Source organism: Sinocyclocheilus rhinocerous, unplaced genomic scaffold (assembly GCF_001515625.1).
Source record: "Sinocyclocheilus rhinocerous isolate Xijiao unplaced genomic scaffold, SAMN03320098_v1.1 scaffold1183, whole genome shotgun sequence".
Taxonomy (NCBI): domain Eukaryota; kingdom Metazoa; phylum Chordata; class Actinopteri; order Cypriniformes; family Cyprinidae; genus Sinocyclocheilus; species Sinocyclocheilus rhinocerous.
Genome location: NW_015625028.1, coordinates 264618 through 275968, shown reverse-complemented (window position 1 = coordinate 275968; position 11351 = coordinate 264618). Strand labels below are relative to the sequence as shown.

Sequence of the window (11351 nt, the reverse complement as noted above, 5' to 3'; positions counted from 1 at the left end):
AAAAAAAAAACCCATCGTTCTGAAAAAGTTATCGTTATAGTTGTGGCGGGAACTTCCTCGTAGAACGATTATTAAGACTTTTGAACGCGAGTAAACGATGACAATTTTTATTTTAGGGGAACTATTCCTTTGAGAGTAGTGTCGTAAAGAGATCGAGGTATCTGGTTCTTTTAAAGAGAATAAGTTTATGAATGTTCTGGAAGTTTTGGAAGGAGGCAGAAGGTTCTGCCCTTATGAAAATTAACACGGTTTTACTACAGTAAAAGTGTAGTAACCATGGTTTTTTGGCGTATTGATTACCATTTGTATAACCACAGTTTTACTACAAATACATGGTTAAACTATGGTTAGTGTAGCAAAACCATGGTTAATTTGTGGTTCCCATGGTTTAAGTAACCCTGTTTTTTGGTTTTATTTGTAGTAAAACCATGGTTGATTTTTGTAAGGGTGATACCTTCATCCTCAGGCAGGCCTTGACGTTATTTAACGATATGGTCTAGTTGGTTACAGATGTTGTTTGTTGATTATTATCCATCATGATGTGATTTCTGGGTAAAAGTAGGCTATTTCACTGACCTTTCAGATCGCCTCATTGTGATCACCTCTCTGTATGGTTCTCCATGATCCTCATTCGCTTTCAAACACAAGAGTATTAAAAGTTAAACCGAGAAACCCAGAATAAAAAGTCTCAATCGGCTCTTTCTGTGCGTGTCGTTTGTGTGTTGTCTGCCGTGGATTGTGTGTTCATCTCTGTTGCCCCCAGTAGGGGGAGCTTTAGGATGAATTTACAGTAGATGAAGGCCAGGGGTTCATCTCATCATTTCAGGGATTTAAGCAGTGAATATTGTTGATAAAGCTCTGAAAGTTTTTTCTTTCTCTTTGTCTTTAACATAATTTGTCATTTGTTCGTAATAATGCGATTCACATGCATGACTCGCAGTAACTTAAGCGCATTTTTATTTGTTAACAGCTTTGACTAGGAAATTAGCATAGCCTACTGTTGGCCTAATAGAGATTTGAACTCCATTTGCAATACATTACATAGATTATTTATTTATTTAAATGAGTTTGTACAACCAAATAATATTCATGAGCCCTGGCTATATGTCGGTGACCTCACAGGTGCGTGTGCACTCCCATTTCTGTTTTTCCAGCCCAACTGTTTTCTGTTTGGTACCTCAGAAAAGAGGTGTATTATTTATTACGCTTAATCCTTGAACACCTTTATCTGACCCATGCACTACCAGCATGCTCTGATGATTGTTAATGAGGTTATATACTAATGATGGGCTGAAACTGAATCTTGATGTGCTGTATTCGGTAGATAAACATATATCAAAGTCCGTCTCATTCAATGGTCTAATTATTATGTGTGTGTGTGTGTGTGTGTTAGTTCTTGCATATGGTCTTATACAGTGAGAAAAGAATCACCCCCTGGTTTTTAATTTATTTATTTTTCTGACGTGTTGGTGTTATATCTTTCACTTGGATGTTATAAGTTGCACTGAGTAAATACAACTGGATAAAACAAAAATTGGACCTTGAGTCTGTAATAAAGTTTGATGATGATGATGATGATAAATCGGGAGGATCCTCATAGAGAAAGGTCAGTAAAAACAAGGTCAGAGTTAATAAAATAATTTTCTTTATCAGCAGAGCGAAATCCTGTCCCGACTCAATAGCGATCATGAACTGCTCCATTGTGTCAAAGAGCCCCCAATCCATTCACTATAGCTTTATGGTACTTCAAGACCCATTGCTGAAATCAACCTGAGTTGAGAGGATTATTTCCGGCTGATCTGAAGTGGATGATGTGTGGGGTGTTTTCATAGATAAGATGGTTTGAATGGCCCAGGCTGAATGTGAGTTGTGGCTGACATCAGGCTGGCCTTCATTATGAAGATTGGCTGCTGGTCTTAATCTAGATTTCCTTTTTCATCTCCAGTCCATCTCATTTGGGAGCGACGTAAACATTTTATTGATGCAATGGGAAAGCTAAGCTGCACTGTATGCGAGCGAGTGTGTCTGGTACAAACCGTGCTGTGACAGTGAAGGTGGATTGATATTACGCTGCATAATGCAGGAGTGTGGCTGCATTCATGCATCATACCCAGATGATCTACTGCTTTAGCCGAAATGTGCATGATACAGCCAGCGCAAAATGCATGAAATAAGGATATGCTTTTTCATAAATATGTCTTGTTTTGATCTCTCCGTCCTCAAATCTCATCCTTGCATCATTTCCTTGAGGAAAGGAAACAAGATGCACATCCAGAATCTTGCACAATACATTTGGAATACCATACATATTACAGAGTTAAAGGTTTTTACAGAGGGTATTTTGAAAAAGAGTGAATTTTAATGTCATGCCAACTTTAATGTACGCTCAGCATGCATCAATTCTGGATTAAAGCCAGAGACTGTTTTTTTTCTTTGTCTCACTCAGTTTAATCCCAAAATGGTGTCATTAGACAATCACAATAAAGTGTTTTGGGAGCCGTATAATATTGAATTAAACCATTTTCCCACAGTTTATTCAGTAAATCCTGTGAGAAGCAGTGGCAGATGTGGATGGGTGGAGTCTGAAACGAGACAGAGACACCGATTCATTCAAATGACTTGCGCACCTGTCTGATCGCTTGTGAGTTTCTTGGAGGTTCACACGCGTTCTTTGGGCAAAGGTAGGTCTGAAACATCTCCTGTTCGTCTTTAACTAGTTTCCAGTCTCACTGTTCACCTTGATTCTCACCCAGCACTCATACACAAGACCTTTTCTTCTGACACCCCGCACTTAAACACACACACACACACACACACACACACACAGAGTCTCACCCAGCTCTCATTGTTGTTAACAGTGCTCTGTGTGTGCTGAGATACTTGATCCCACAAGGACAAATGCACAGAAATAGAGGGAGAGAAAATGAGCAGTAGGAGGAGGATAAGAAATACAGCTGAAACCATAAGAGAGGAGAGGATTCTGACAATAAAATAGAAAGAAAATGAGCTAAACACACACACACACACACACACACACATAGTAACATGCTAAAACACATATTAAAACACATACCTTAGCAACAGGGCCGTAGCTGGGGTTTGCGGGGCCCCAGTGCAGGTTGTACCAGTGGGCCCTGTTTGAAATTGTTTAATTTGTATGTTCATTCTATTTATTTATTTGTGCTATTTACACAATGTTTAAGCTTTTTTAAGTTTGTAGGTGCCACCGAATAATCAAATGTAAAATAGATAATGTCAGATAACTTTGATAGAAAGGTATGTAATGGATTACAATCAACCAAAAATTCAGACAACTCAATATTTACACAACTATCAATACTTTGTTGACCAATTACCAAGCAATGTTAATTTTGTTCAGTCTGTGGTGTAAAAAGGTCGCAATAGCAATTAAAGAAAAAACACTTAAGCAAAACATGGTCAGGTCAAAGTGTCTGAATAATTTTTGGTCTCAAATTTTTTAGCAATTTTACTGGTAGGCCACTGTATGAAGAAGTTTTGGGTATAATATGTCACAGTTTACTTTATTTTGCTACACTCACTTACATAAATGAACTATAGTGTCCTGCACCCACTAGTAAAAAAAATATCAAAAATTATATCTGGTGTCAGAATAATTGTTGGTTTGACTGTGGATTAATTCTTGTTAAAACTACAAAGTAATTCAGCCAAGAGCAGTGAGTGATTTACCTTCCAACAAGACAATGACCCTAAGCACACAGCTAAAATAACGAAGGAGTGGCTTCACAACAACTCTGTGACTGTTCTTGAATGGCCCAGCCAGAGCCCTGACTTAAACCCAATTGAGCATCTCTGGAGAGACCTAAAAAGAAGGGTGCGTCTACTAACTACTGAGTAAAGGGTCTGAATACTTAGGACCATGTGATATTTCAGTTTTTCTTTTTTAATAAATCTGCAAAAATGTCAACAATTCTGTGTTTTTCTGTCAATATGGGGTGCTGTGTGTACATTAATGAGGAAAAAAAATTAACTTAAATGATTTTAGCAAATGGCTGCAATATAACAAAGAGTGAAAAATTTAAGGGGGTCTGAATACTTTCCGTACCCACTGTATATGAATATGAATATAAGAATGATAGTCTGCCCTGGAAAATCCAGCTGAAACCAGTTTGACATAGTCAGTAGGCTGGTCCAGATGGATTTCTAGCTGGTGGGGCTGAGGTCAGTTTGGTTAGCAGGCTGGATAGAACTAGTAGACCACCTTGTCTTAGTGGTGACCCATGCTTCAAAAGGTTATTAGCAACAAAACAACCGTTTTAAAATGTTTTAAAAACCAGCGTAACCACCACTGGTATGAGGTGTTTTTTTTCCCTGCTGGAATGAGTGTAAAATGTGAATGGCCTTTTAAATAATAAAAAAAATAAAATAAATTGACTGGCATCAAACAACTTTTACTGCAGTTAAAAATTAACAAAAGGCTATTATCTTTTAATGACATAATGGTTTTTTTTCTGACGTGCTCTTTCACAGAGAAATTTACTATTTTTTGTATGGCAGGTTAGTGACACACTGATTACTATGTAGATGAAAAACATCGAAATAATTGTGCCATTTGGAACGACATAAGGGTGAGTAACAGATGGATTTCATTTTCTCTGTTCATCACACAAAACTATTGGATAATGATTTAGACGACTTTGAATATAACGCAAGATATATGCCATTTCGGAGCTTGGCTTTTAAAATCACTGTCCAGGAGCTTATCAAACATTTATGTTTGTATTCACAAACAAAAATAAAATAATATGGGCTCCACAACAACATGAGAATGAGTAACAGATGGTAAAATGTACATTTTAGCGGGGGCAAGCTATTTCTTAAAAACCGGGAATGTGTCGCCGCTCTGACTGATGGTAAATTTGCCTCAGAAACAGAATCAGAATTAGCTTTATTCGCCATGTGTGTGTGCAAACACACAATGAATTTGTTGTGTTTTTAGGAGCTCTTGGTACAAGCATACATACATATTAGGGGTGTAACGATATTCAAACCGAACTGAAAAACACTTCTAACACAGAAGAGCGTACGCTGCTTGCGTTCAGCGGTTATTCTCCAAAATAGCGCTACGGTGATGCGGAGAGACACAGAGGAGACAAATTGTTGAATAAAGTCGTTATTTTTGTTTTCTTTGCGTACAAAAAGTAGTCGCTTCATAACGTTACGGTTGAACCACTGATGGCAGATGGACTATTCTGACGATGTCTTTCATACTTTTCTGGACCTAGACAGTGTAAGTTACTTGGCAGTCAATGGGACAGTCACAAGCTTCCCGGTTTTCATCCAAAATATCTTAAATTGTGTTCCGAAGACGAACGAAGCTTTTACGGGTTTGGAACGACATGGGGGTAAGAGATTAATGACAACATTTTCATTTTGGGGTGGAGTATCCCTTTAATTGCAGACCCTTCTCGGCTCTCCGCATCTTCCTCGCGCGTGCGTCGTGAATACTCAGGCGCTCGAGAGAGGCGGCGCGCGGTGAAACGCTGATGACAGACAGCAGCAACCGACGCGCCGATATCAATGCTGAGATGACCTACCGAGCACCTCAGCGTCTCGTGCGCTTCACATCCTTCGATTCGGAGCGCAAATAACCGCGCACGAGCGAATCTGAAGCGCTTCGGACTCGTGGTTTCACTGTGCGGATCACAGACCGCATCCATCCATCCATCAGTCGCGAGAGCGTGAGATGACAAAGGTGGGTGAGAATACAACCGGCTGCCGTATTGCTTTATCACCGTCAGTGGTCTGGATTGACAGCACACATGTCTCCTATCACAGCCTAATATTATATTTATGATGCATTTACATTGCTCTGTTCTCACGCCTGGTGCGTTTGCAGCAGAAAGCAAACGCGTAAACGCGTCGCATCGGCGTCCCCTCATTCATCTTTCTGAGTTACAGTGATGAACAGCTGATTTATGCATATTGATCTCATTGATCTGCATGCTGTAAATCAGGTTTTAAGTGACAGATTCCCCTGTGAGGATGTGTTTGGCCAGCCGGTTTCATCAGCTAGTTGATTTGAATGACGATAATGATGTTTGTTCCAGTTTTAGCATGAAATGTGCCTAAAAATGTTAATTTAGCATTGAAATATCTTAAAAAGGCTTGTGCAGTTTGGTGTAGAAGTTTGTGTTCAAAAAGTATTGAAATGCTTATTTAAAGCTGTTATTATGAGTCAGTGATCCAGTGGTAGGCTTATTTGGTGTAATGCTTTACAAGAGTTCAGTTTTGTTGAAAATGAAAAATGGAAAGCTATGCTGTCCTCGAATGCTTTTAACAAGCAACTTTTCAGTTAACATTAAAACAATCCTGTCAAGTGTGAGACGGACGTGTCACTGTGTGATATGCAATTCAGATGGCAATGAATAATCAGTCTTGAGCACATCAGGCTTGTGTGGCAGGAGCTGATCTGGTCTGCTTCATGCTATTCATCTTTGTCTGTTTGTCCTGCTGTTCCTATATTTCCCCCTACAGAACATGATTAATTATTTTTAGCACCAGAACAAATGTAGGAAATACAAAGAGGTAATAATAAAATGATTAAATAAAAGAGGTAATAATAAAATGATATAAAATCTGAAATAATAGTATATATATATAGAGAGAGAGAGAGAGAGAGAGAGAGTTATTAAGAATCTTATCTAACCAGTAGGGATGTAACGATTCACTCAACTCACAAGTCGATTTTGATTTCACGATTCGATTTTCTCACAATTTTTTGACATTATACAGTAAATGAAAAGTTGTCGTTTTATTAGGCTATTGATGCGCGTTTCTTTGTGAAATTAAAATACAACAAAACTAAATTGAAATTTTTAAACAAACCCCAAATCAAACAAGTTACACAAATAAAATAAATTTCTTAATATGAACAAACTAAGGCTTTGTCTGTGATCTTTCCATTTAAAATTAGAGGCAGCTACTGCATTTTAATCATGATCCAAACAAAGATGCAGCATACATGCAGCATGAGTAAATTTTTTTTTTTTTTTTGAAAAAAATTGTATTTGTCAAATATTGTCACACAGGTTAAAACAATAGTTCCAATTTTCATTATAACTGAATAAATGAAAGGAAAATAAAAAATTAATAATAATAATACATTAATGAATACAAAGAGAACTCGATACCCTTAACAACAACAAAATAATAATAATAAACAAAGAACAAGCAAACAAAAATAAATGAATAAAACATACAACATACTTGTCTATATAATGTCCATCAATTCCTCAAAAGAGTCACCATCTAGACTCTCCAAAAAGTCATAGAACACTTTCCAGATGGACCAGAATACATCAAGTTTGTTTTTCAAAAAATAGGTAATTTTTTCTAAGGCAAGGCATGAGGTCATCCCCCTTTACCATTGAGACGACTTTCTTCTTTTTTCCAAAAACATGCAATTACACATTTAGCTTCCAGCAAGCAGCGAATTAACAACAATCTTTCATGCATGAGTAGTTTTGAATCTAAATTAGACTGTATAATTTTGAAATTTGAAGCAAAAGCAGAATGGTCTGACTTTAGGTTTGTGAAACTATATTACATAGAAACATCTGAAGGAAACCGCAGACGAGCTGAATGAGATGCAGATTCACTCTCTGACAGCAGATGGCGCTTATGAACAGCAATGATACAGTGTTTTCTGGCTTACCGCTGTAAACAAAGCAGCTCTGCGCTTATGAACACTACTTTAATGTGCATTGTTCAGAGGCAAGATGAAAAGAAAATACCACGTAAACGTTTCTAAAGATAGTCAGTTCCCCTCAGAGATACATTCATATAAACTCCTACTCCAATGAATCGCGATTTATTTGGCATCTCAACCGATTTGAATCATCACGTATTTGAATCGATTTTCAACCGGTTCACGGTTAATCGTTACATCCCTACTAACCAGGAAAGAAAGAGTTGATTTAACCTGTAAGCATTCCACTGTATTGCCCGCGGTACACTGCATGTTTTTGAGGGTTAACTTTGTCACATACAACAACTTAAAAAAAATAATTAAAAAAAACCTAAACATGAAATGCATATTTTTGGATAGCTGAGAATCTTATGAATGCACATCAGGTGCATTCAGTGTCTTTGTCAGACCGCCAACATGGCTTCATGCTGTGATCCAATAGCTCCCAGCTATAGTCATCTGCAGGCATCTGTTTACAAAAAAATGTAGGCAGAAGATCCCTTTTTCAGTGCGTTCAAAGTTCTATTACTCAGTTTTACCGGTAAGATTTACAGTGATTGTGCGGTTTGTTCTGTTTAGGAACAAGCCTCAGAGTGTCACCTTTCAAAAGAGACCAAAACCATGCATATACTCCAAATGATTCAAGAACAGCATACAATTTCCTTTGGGTAAGCCTTTTTTAGGTGTTCTAAGCAAATTTTACAGGAATGCTAAGTGGTTAACTTATGATTTGAATCCAGCACTCAATACACAACGGACAGTGACACGGCACTAGAGTATCCTGCACTGTAAAAAAAATCCGTAAAATTTACGGTAAAAAACCGCCAGCTGTGGTTGCCGGAATTTTACTGTAAAAAATACGGTAGCAACGTTTTAGGTTTTACGTTTTTAACTTAAATTTACAGTTAAATACCGTAATTTCATTAACTGATATAATGTTAATATACCAACCTATTGAAGTACTGAAATCTGTTTTGTACCTTTGTAATACACTGATAACCACCAAATGCAGGTGGTGATGAGAAAGTCACATGATGAACCAAAGCCCATCACAAGCAGCTTTTAAATAATAACATATATAGAAGGTGCACAGTGTCATTCACACAAACACCAAACACCATCATGGTAACACACATGAAACTGAAATAATGCAATAAACATTAATTTAACAACATTAGGTGTAACACACAACCCTAATATACAAAACTGATAAGAAAAAACGAAGAAGAAACATAGTTATTTCAACAAAAAAAACATCAAATTTGAAATGTAACGCAGGGAATTCTGGGAATGTCAATTTACGGTTATTCACTGTAAATTATACGGTATTTTCCACTTCCAAAAACGGTATACTACCGTAAAATTAATGTCCAATACATGTAATGTCCAATACAGTTTTTCACCGTATATAGTAGGGGAATTTACCGTTAACCATTTAACAGGTTTTTACTGTAGCATTTTTACAGTCTTTTACCGTTAAATTCATTTTTTACAGTGTGGTCTCCAGAGGTCTTGCCTGAGCCGGATCGTAATCCCAGTGACTTTTAGCAGACTTAGTTTACCAGCCCAGATCCTTGTGCATGTTAGATGAACACGAGTCTGAACCGCTCTCAGAACATCCGAGATGCAGAGGAGTTTGTTTCTTCATCAGAACAGATTTGGAGAAATGTAGCAGAAATGTCAGCTGTTTGGACTCTCATTCTGACGGCACCCATTCACTGAATTGGTGAGCAAGTGATGAAATGCTAAAACTCTCCAAATCTGTTCCTGTGAAGAAACAGACTCATCTACATCTTGGATGGACGAAACTCCGGTGAATAAACGGCTAGTCTACATTTTGGTTGGTGAATGAAATTATGCAGATTTCAATTTATTTTGACCAGTTTTTGCCTCCATATAAACAACCCTTCCCAAAATAGATTGAGCATGTGTTGGCAATGTGTTACTTGCCATTTCTTTGTAATTGTGCATTTTACTAGCAACTTATAAATGAAAAATTGTTTCTATGCCATTTAGTTTTTTCAATGCTGGTGTATGAAAATTTAAATGTACCAAATTGCTTTGATGTTGCTGTTTGACTTGATTAGACTAAACGTAATTACAATCTTGGTGCTTGAATATCGCATTACTATAGTAATAGATCTCGAAAGAGCTTTGTTGTGAGAGTCTGATCGCCACTCTCCCTGAAAGTCAATAGGAGAATGTGTGTTCGGCTGAGATCAATTACATGATTCCTTTCCATTATTAATAGACTCTTCAATTGGTGCTAATCTAGTCTGACGGGGCAAAGTACAGCGACTTTCTAATATGACATTTACAGGATTGATTGTGATTGTTATGACTTAATAAACATCAGGCCAATAATAATCATAAATTGCAGTGATGCCAGTCGATGTGATATCAAAGCTGCGTTGCTCCTGATTATTCTTGCATGTATTGTGGGCTCTTGAGAAGGTAAGGCGAGATGCGGAGACGGTCTATTATATGGCGCGTCTGGTTGCTCGTCCGCTCTTGTGTTTCTGCTGTGGTGGTATGTGTCGGCATTTAAAGTGGGAATCTGATTAGATCGTCTGTGATTAAATATTTACCAGTGGCTTCTCCACTGCTCTGGAGAAAAGTGAAATCGGGAAAGTGTGTGTTTTTTTGCTTGCATGCAAAAAAAACGTCTTTCTCTGATAGTTTTAAATACTTTCACACTGCCGACATGTTTGCTGCATTAGTGCGTGCTTCTATTTGATCGCGTTAATCATTGTTCGGTACATATTATTTGGCCAAACACCGAAAGAGATTTTTTTTGCTATTTTCGGCCGAATAATTTTGGTTGCCGAACATTCGGTGCATCCCTACAAACTTCAGTTGTCGTATCAAACGGCTCCACGTTGACCTCAGTGTTACAGCGGACTGAAATTAGCCGCTTTTGTGGTCTTGGTGATATTGTGTTTCAAAGCAGCGTTTTTCATCCTGTCATCTCTGTGAATGGAGAAGGGAATCTCTACAGTCTCTCCTTGTTTTCTCAGAAACTTCAAATGTGCTCGTATGAAAACATCGGAGGCTGAGCTGTTGGTTTTAGTGTCAGGAAAATGGAGCTGGTTTTCAGCCAGGGCTTTTTCCGGCTGTCATGCATAGGAGTTCTAGCATGACTTTACTATGTTTGATGTTTAATTTATAGGGTGTCAGATATATTATCTCAAAAATTAGATTTGTATTCATTATTATTATATTAATTTATTTTTAAAATACTGTATTTTTAAAATAATGTAAAACATATAATTTTAAATCTTACATTATTTAGTGTAATAATAATAAAATTAATAATTATAATAATTATTATTATTATTATTAATGTAATTTAATCCAATTTTGTGTACAAATGCTTTCATGCATTGGATTTCTAACATACTATGTTTGATGGTTAATTTATAGTGAGTTGGATTTATTTTCTCAAATTAGTTTTTTATTAATTATTATAAAATTATTATTATTTTTTAAATATATATACAGTGGGTACGGAAAGTATTCAGACCCCCTTAAATTTTTCACTCTTTGTTATATTGCAGCCATTTGCTAAAATCATTTAAGTTAATTTTTTTTCCTCATTAATGTACACACAGCACCCCATATT

The 11351-nt window shown here is 37.0% G+C and overlaps 1 protein-coding gene across 1 annotated transcript in view; it reads left to right on the top strand.

Moving 5' to 3' along the window:
• Positions 1 to 5703: 5703 nt before the first annotated feature.
• Positions 5704 to 11351, top strand: part of gal3st3 (galactose-3-O-sulfotransferase 3) — a 24221-nt gene continuing 18573 nt past the window's right edge. The window contains exon 1 of the mRNA XM_016562549.1: positions 5704 to 5734. The gene's annotated coding sequence lies outside the window, so the exon portion shown is untranslated. The remainder of the gene's footprint in view (positions 5735 to 11351) is intronic.